The 6,847-nt window shown below is 36.5% G+C and overlaps 2 pseudogenes; one reads left to right on the top strand and one right to left on the bottom strand.

The window, feature by feature from the left end:
- LOC101569728 overlaps nucleotides 1-1,300 on the top strand; it is a 64,747-nt pseudogene extending 63,447 nt beyond the window's left edge.
- A 1,029-nt stretch (nucleotides 1,301-2,329) lies between these two features.
- LOC101570131 overlaps nucleotides 2,330-6,847 on the bottom strand; it is a 180,843-nt pseudogene continuing 176,325 nt past the window's right edge.

The following is a 6,847-nucleotide window of genomic DNA, read 5'->3' on the forward strand; positions in this document are numbered from 1 at the left end:
TATTTATTTATTATTTGGGGGGCATAAAAATTGAACTCAGAGCATACTGCATATTGACAAAGCACTCTGCCTTTGAATGTCAACCCCACTCACTATCCTCATATTCCTTTCATTCCAAAATTAGCAAATCGAGGCAAAGGGCACTGGATCCATTCCTGAGGGCTCCCTCAGGGTTCTGGCAGGCATATACTGGACAATGTAGAACTCATTTGCTGAATACTCCCTCTTACTTGCCCATTGCCTTTGGCACACTGCCCAGAGTGATAAAGGTGAGATGGGACTATTAGGAGGAATCCTTCAGACTTGGCTGGGGTGAGGTCTGCCTAGTCCAAAAGGGTTTCTTCTTCAAGAGGATTTTGGAAATAAGACACTGCAATTAGTTGGTACCTGCAGCTTTTGTTTGGAACAAATTTACTGTAGGACCAGTGTGGCTAAGCACAGGCAGTGGTGCACAAGCTGCCTCCATGTCTCCCATCCTAGCAGCTTGACCACAGTATGCATTCGGGCTGGGTCCCACAGTTTCATCAATGCCTAGTGTCTCTAGGTATTAAGTGTCTGTGGTCTCTAAGAGCCAGCATACCACTGGCCAGGATGAGGGATGTGGAACTTCAATTGGTTATCCCTATAGTGCTTCCCATAGCTATGGCCCAACTGTATCTCTTGCAGTCTCACACAAATGAGGATTTCTTTGAACCCTTCCTGCTCTTGCCCACATCATCTTTGCCTTTACTTTTCAAGGCATTGGTGCTTCTCCTCCTGCTGGAGCTCTACTTGGTTACATATTTAGGGGACTTGTTGGTTCTTCAGCTTTTCCACTTTCCAAAGTGATAGTTTCAGGTCCTCGTATAAGTTGCTGAATTATTATGGTGGTCATTTAATATGGCTGAAGCCCTTAAAACAAGAGTTTATCTTCCCAGAGACCACCTCACCCCTTCTTCTCCAACCCAGCTCAGAGTGCAGTTTCCTTTCACCTTTCCCACCGGCTCAGAGAAGACCCAAGTCAGCTCCTCAGATATTTCTGCACATGCCCTCAAACTGCATCCCAACAGAAGTCCATACATGCCTCAGCATTCTTTAACCTCAGGCCAGAGGATCTACCTGACCCATCTGGCCTTAACCACTCTGTGTTTTTGGAGTTAATAAAAGCTTCTATTATCTTTCCTATCTCCTTATTATGCCTCCGAAAAACCTATTGCAGCGTTCTTGTTGGCACCTTACCAGATCTTTCTGTACCAGCGAACCTGACTTTCATAGTGGGCGGCTTGTGTCTCCACCTCCAGCTTTGCAGCATCCTCCTTGACCTTGCTTTCCACTTAATCCCGCTGCGCTTCGCCATCTCAGTATGCGCTTTCCAGTACATGGATTCTCATGTTCCTAGGCGCAAGGCATGTACGCCGGGGCAGCTGTTTTCATTCCTTGTGAAATTGTTCTTTCTTTATAACCACCTTTGCTGGAAGTCCTTCTGGGACATCATAGTCACAGATCAAGGAAATGTGGTTAGTAGGAGTAATTCTTCACTGCATTTATCTACAGCTTTATGGATAGCTGACTTCCTAAATAGTCAACAGTATCTCTTCTTGGGGACCTTCCTCGATCACCCACAATGGCTGCAGCTCTTTCCAAAGCAGACAAGGTTCTACCCAGAAGTTTGTTGGGCAGGCACTGAAAAGATTTGAACTCTGAGGGATGCAATATGGCAGGCAAAGTACCAATGCACTTTGCTGTGTAGCAAGCTCTCTGGCTCCCATTGGCAATCTCTTACAGGGTTCTTGTTTCCAAGTGTGCACAGTCTAAACGTTAGTATATATGAATGAAAGCTTCTCCAGATTTCAATTTCCCTCCTTTCCTCAGTGATATCAGGGGTAAGTCTGCTTACAAAGAGAGGCCTTTTGGGGTGAGTATCTTTTCTCTTAGTTTCCTAAAATTCTTTTCTGTTCTTTTTTGTTTACGATATTCATCACACTTAATTCTTATGCCAAGATGTTTTCTGATGAAGACAGCATTGTGCTTTATGCAGGGGTAGAAACCTCAGAATAATCACCATGAAGCTTCTAAGACTTATGAGAGAATAAGTTAGGAAGGTCCACAGATATTAAGATGAAATACACAGCATTGAATTATAAATGTTTAATGTCGCCCAGACTAGAAGACAAGCCCAAACCACCATTAAAATAATGAAATATAATCTGATCCAAAATGTAGATTTTAACTCTCAGTCTGAATAGTGAGGATGGATCTTCAGGTCCGTATAGCCAGCAGAGATTGACTGTGCAATTTTCTATTGTATTTATTGCACAGAATGTGTACATTCTAGAAGGTTCCTTCAGTGCTATACTGTTGTGCTTTTTGTCCCAGAAATTTGAGGGTATGAGAATTCTACACTGTCATCCACGGTAACTGGCCAGGCTCCTTCTTCCTTATAATTAGTCATGTCATCTGCAATCATTGTACTGAAGTCTAAAAGAAGATTTCAAGTATCTTTTGGTATTTATCATTTATGATGTTGTAACTAAGATGTATTCCATAAATTTAAGAATTAAAAATTTCCATTAAGCAATAAATTTCAGCAGGCAATGGCCATTTCTAGTTCTAATCCTTTTTATCCTGGACTCCTTGCAAAAATAAAAGTAAACTGGTAAAAATCCTTCAATCATCCTGGTTCTTTGCACTCTTGTTCCACCTTGGGTAATTTAGCTTTTTTCTTTCTGTGCTGTCGTATCCTAATCCTGTCATGCCGTCTATGAACTCTGGCTTCGAGAGTTCTCACTGTGCTGCTGCTCTGAACTTCCATGCAATGATCAAAACACTAATGCTGGCTGGATCAAGTGCCAGATCAGCACAGAACTGCTGTCTAACACCTATTCCAATTTTAGTTTCATCTTGAGGGTTTTTGTATCTATTATGTAGTTGTTCTAACTTCTTCCTGCCAGTGATCCCTTTACACTATCTTGCATGGCTCTGGTTTATCTCATTGAAGGTTTTATCACTTTGCATTTTTGTATCTGAAAACCAACAATTCCTTAAAGTAGAGAGCATACCTGGTAACTCCAGACAACTTATTGTCCAGTAAGAGAGAAATCTACTGAGAATCTAAAGATGTACTTTTATATATTTTTTAATTTTTTTGTGTGTGTTTTAGGGAAGGGTCTACAGGGTGTTTGGGGTCTCATTACTAGATCGGTCTCATAGTGATCCACCTGTTTGCAGCCTTCTGAGAGCAAGGATTACAGGCATGTGCCACCACGCCCAGTCTCAATCCCTGTCTCAGCACACCCTGGAGGTGGGGCCGGCATGGCAAGCAAGATATGCTTTTAGATTCAGCTTAGTACACTTAGTGATTAAGAAGGTTGAATTTAAGTGGTTTATTTGATTTTATACTTAACTGTTTTTTATAACTCATAATGCCAATAGGCTGTCAAAAATATGACTATGTTTGTAAAGTAGTTTACAATTACTTTTATAAGGCACTCTGTACTTTCAAAATATGCTGTATTTGTATTGCTAGATGGTACAAATATTGCTTTGCTTTTTCTTATTATGGAAATATGAAAGTTTTCTACATGTTGATGTTGAGATTCAAAAAGATTTTCTGATTACTTGAAACTTTAAGACCTCTTGTATGCTAAGCTTGTACCCAGCCCAATACATTATATTACATTTTTATAATATTGCTGACATTGTTAGAATTGTCTTTCTAATTTCTGTAACTCCTCTGAAAATGATGACATTCTGCTAGTGTGGCTACAGAAGCATTAGCTGTCAAAGGAGTATAATTTATTTTATTATTGTTATTATTAATATTATTTGAAAGTGTCCATAAGAGAACCATAACTAAGTCAAAATATACTGAAGATTGATGATGTAAATTCAAAAGAGGAGGAAATGTCAACTCATATTTATTTTTTGTTTTGATTATGCACTTCCATTAATTTGAATTTCACTAATTCACACCTCACAATCCAGTGACATGTGCTAAACACTAAGAAAATGGCTCGAGCTTTGGCTTATCTATAATGATGGAGAAGGGTAGGAAAATTAATACTTGCTCAATATTGAAATGACTAAAGAAACATAAGAACATGTTGAGGTGACCAAGCTCTCGGGAAATCATTTACATATAAGCAATTGATGAGCTAATTTCAATTCATTCTTATCTATTCATTGAAGCTAGTCAGCTTCAAAATACCAGTGCTTTGTCAGTTTCATTCCAATTACAGTAGCTAAAAGAAAGTATTGAAAATGCATTTCATTAAAAAAGAAATCTGTAAATTAGACTTTTCCCTATGGGAAGCTAGTCCATATTGAGAATGAGATTAATGATTTTTCTTTACTTATGACTAGAAACTTTACATTTTATGGTAAATTATATAAAAGAGGAACAATGATCTAGGTTATAGATGCATTCACAGGACTAATTACATTTTAAATTAAGAATTTCTGTCTTGGTTATAACTTTAATTATTCCATGAATATAGTTTTGCATTTTCAGAGTTATAAAGGAACTTAACAAATTTTGATTTTAAAACTTGAATGCTAGACAAAGAGTATATGCATTACCAAATAAGCCACAAGGTTTGTTTGGGATTTCAAAATAATCTAATGAAGACTGAACAAATATTAGTACCAGAAAAATGACTTTGAAACAGTGTTGGGTGGAGGACTGAAATAGCAAATGTGGATTAGGAATCATTATCAGAGAAAGAGGGCAATGATTCCAAATCCAAGTATTTATATTTTTTTGAAATAATTTTATTGAGAAACAAATAGCAACGAGACAGTTTAAAAACTGATTATTAGCATAGTTTCAATAATTAATACATTGTATATTGTTGACTTAGTGGTTATTCATTGTACAAGATGCAGATGATATCCTGTTCACAAACATTAGTAGAACAAATCTTTCTATTCATTGAGTTAAGAGAATGTAGCTGTATATCTATCCTAACTATTTTGAATATACAGATACAAAATGATCATTCAGTTGTTTAGTTTTGTCAGAGAAGGGTATTCCATTGTCATCTAAAACTTATATGTGAGTGAATTCAGCAAAATATTCTAATATAGTCCAGTAGTCCATAATAGTAGTGAATTTTCCATAAGACTGGGAATGTCAGAAGTTGTTGACTTGAGCCATTTACAGCTCAGCATATTAATATGGCTTTACTTCTTATACTTTCTTTTTATACTTTCCTGCAGGATGGTTAAGACCAAGACAAAGCAAGACCTATATAACAAGAAATGTAACTTTTGTGTCTGACAAGGTCAGTCAAATCCCCTCAGGATTTAACCTGAAACCCTGTACCGCAGTTTGCAGATCCTTTGTCAGTGTCAGTCATGTGGATGAGTCACGGCCATTGCTTGACCAATTTATGATTTTTTTTTTATTACAGGCTACTAAAAGACAAATAAAAGGCGCATGAGTCATTCAAATATTATTATGAAAAGCTACATTACAGAGGTAAAAGAATGCCCTGAGTCCAAATTTTAACACTGTCACCTAATTTTGGGCTTGTCTGCAAATTAACTTCATGGTACTTCTATATCCTTGCTGGGAGAAGGTTGAATATATGTCCTACATTGCTCAATCCAAACTCCAGAGTGTGATGATTGAAATTCATCAATGTGGTCTTTAAAATATAAATTGTGCTATAAGTATTAGGTATAAATTATCATAAGGGAAAGCCTATGACCTAGAAAAAAATCTGGGATTTTATGGAAAATCACTTTGTGTTTTTAGTGCGAGCAGAGACCTCACAGTCTTGAACCATGAAAAGAAAATCTGTCATATATGAAATTCTTACAAAGAATGTTAAAAAAAAAAGTACATGATGGAGGGGCACTAAAAATAGCAGAGCCAGGGGCAACACCATGATTGTATTAATTGGCAGACTGCAGGACCCTGAAACTGTACTACAGCACTGGAGAAGCAACTGCCAATATAGAATATGCCCATGAATAAGTATTTTTCCATCACTGCAATACTAAGAATCTACCCATTATTATCTAAAAATTGACATTATTTTATAAGTACATGTATATTTTATTTGGCTTAAAATAGATTTATTTCATCCATTTGCTGTAGTCTACTTTGATTTTCTATGCTGAAATAATAGCAACACTGGTCTACTATTTTTAAGCTTCACTTCAGTAGATGTTATGCAAGTTTCAAGACTAGCACTAAAGAAATGATCAGAAATTACCAACGGAATAAAAAGCCTACGGTTCACATGGATTATATTGCTGACAGCCGAAGGTAACAAACTACAAACAATTTGGGCAGGAATATTTTGGCATGGCATCCTTGTCCAAACTCAGTCCTAAATGTTCCAAGGAAAAGAAAAATGATGGAAATTCTTCTACTGGCAACTAAAACTAAATATATTAATTTCAAGTATAAGCTACATGAGATTGTATGTGGAATCTGATTCTGTAAAACAGGAAATTTGTTTTTATATTGTAGAAACTTCATGGAATTTAGGATCTGAAAAAAAAATAGCTCAGTAGAAATTTGAGTTTCCATTAGACTGGAGTTGAGGAATAAAAATTCTAATTCTAACTCCGTTAGAAACTAGATATTTAATCCTGGGTAAATATCTTACAACCAATAGGCCTATTTTCACTATCTATGAATGAGAGTGTGGATGATGCTAAGAATGTTATGAAATTGCTTTAAAACACTCATATCAAGTCATACATTTTAAAGTTGGAATTCAAGTGCTTACTGATGTTCATTAAATCTGAGTTTTAAACATTGGATTTTATTATCTATAATATTATCTCTCATTTAGTTTTGTACATTTTTCATATTCTTATACTCAATGAGTTTCTTAGCATTTTAAAGACCTAC

This window comes from Octodon degus, unplaced genomic scaffold (assembly GCF_000260255.1).
Source record: "Octodon degus isolate 3935 unplaced genomic scaffold, OctDeg1.0 scaffold00044, whole genome shotgun sequence".
Lineage (NCBI taxonomy): Eukaryota > Metazoa > Chordata > Mammalia > Rodentia > Octodontidae > Octodon > Octodon degus.